The 1,432-nt window shown below is 46.1% G+C and overlaps 1 non-coding gene across 1 annotated transcript in view; it reads left to right on the top strand.

Moving 5' to 3' along the window:
• The first annotated feature begins 329 nt into the window (after nucleotides 1-329).
• LOC149474903 (small subunit ribosomal RNA) overlaps nucleotides 330-1,432 on the top strand; it is a 1,905-nt gene continuing 802 nt past the window's right edge. Inside the window, exon 1 of the ribosomal RNA XR_016318231.1 lies at nucleotides 330-1,432. This exon is cut by the window's right edge and continues 802 nt beyond it. This is a non-coding gene — a ribosomal RNA (small subunit ribosomal RNA).

Genomic DNA, 1,432 nt, shown 5'->3' with positions numbered 1-1,432 from the left:
TCCTTCCACTCTCCGTGCGTAGATTGATCGTTTGCGTCATAAAAGTTGACCGATATTAAAATTTTTCCTTCGCTTGATGCGAATGGGAATTGTTGAGGGGTGTCTCGTTAAGATGATACTTTCAACGGTTAAACTGACTGTGTTCAGATTTATCCACGTGTGCGCGCCCGTGTGTGTGTGTGTGAATAGTGTGCGTGTGACGGTCGCCGCTGTCACATATCATGTTATTTAAACACGCCTCGCGCACATAATATAATTATATAGAGAAGCAAACGTCGCGGCGGCATCGTCGTGTTACGTTTGAGGCTCTAGCGGAAGCTTTAGTTAGCTCCCTGGTTGATCCTGCCAGTAGTTATATGCTTGTCTCAAAGATTAAGCCATGCATGTCTCAGTGCAAGCCGTATTAAGGCGATACCGCGAATGGCTCAATATATCAGTTTTGGTTCCTTAGATCTTACTCAGTTACTTGGATAACTGTGGTAATTCTAGAGCTAATACATGCAATCAGAACTCTGACCAGTGATGGAATGAGTGCTTTTATTAGATCAAAACCAATCGACGGAGGGCCTGGCGTCTGAAGTCGTTAATTTTGATGAATCTGGATAACTTTTGCCGATCGCATGGTCCAGTACCGGCGACGCATCTTTCAAATGTCTGCCTTATCAACTTTCGATGGTAGTTTCTGCGACTACCATGGTTGTCACGGGTAACGGGGAATCAGGGTTCGATTCCGGAGAGGGAGCCTGAGAAACGGCTACCACATCCAAGGAAGGCAGCAGGCGCGCAAATTACCCACTCCCGGCACGGGGAGGTAGTGACGAAAAATAACGATACGGGACTCTTACGAGGCCTCGTAATCGGAATGAGTACACTTTAAATATTTTAACGAGGAACAATTGGAGGGCAAGTCTGGTGCCAGCAGCCGCGGTAATTCCAGCTCCAATAGCGTATACTAAAATTGTTGCGGTTAAAAAGCTCGTAGTTGCATTTGTGCGCCGCGCTGTCGGTGCACCGCATCCGCGGTGATACTGACACGTTTGCGGAGCATATCGTCGGTGAGCCGGTCGTTAAAAGCCGGTTCAATATCAAAATCCTATCGCGGTGCTCTTCAGTGAGTGTCGAGGTGGGCCGACAATTTTACTTTGAACAAATTAGAGTGCTCAAAGCGGGCTCAAAATGCCGCTTGAATATTTCGTGCATGGAATAATAGAATATGATCTCGGTTCTATTTTGTTGGTTTTCAGAACTCCGAGGTAATGATTAATAGGGATAACTGGGGGCATTCGTATTGCGACGTTAGAGGTGAAATTCTTGGATCGTCGCAAGACGAACATCAGCGAAAGCATTTGCCAAAGGTGTTTTCATCAATCAAGAACGAAAGTTAGAGGTTCGAAGGCGATTAGATACCGCCCTAGTTCTAACCGTAAATATG

Source organism: Colias philodice, unplaced genomic scaffold, assembly GCF_061535455.1.
Source record: "Colias philodice isolate Cphi_HAF_F1 unplaced genomic scaffold, ilColPhil1 Martin Lab GWU primary ptg000018l_1:1-1108441, whole genome shotgun sequence".
Classification (NCBI taxonomy): Eukaryota; Metazoa; Arthropoda; class Insecta; order Lepidoptera; family Pieridae; genus Colias; species Colias philodice.
This window is presented reverse-complemented; position numbering and strand designations above follow the sequence as displayed.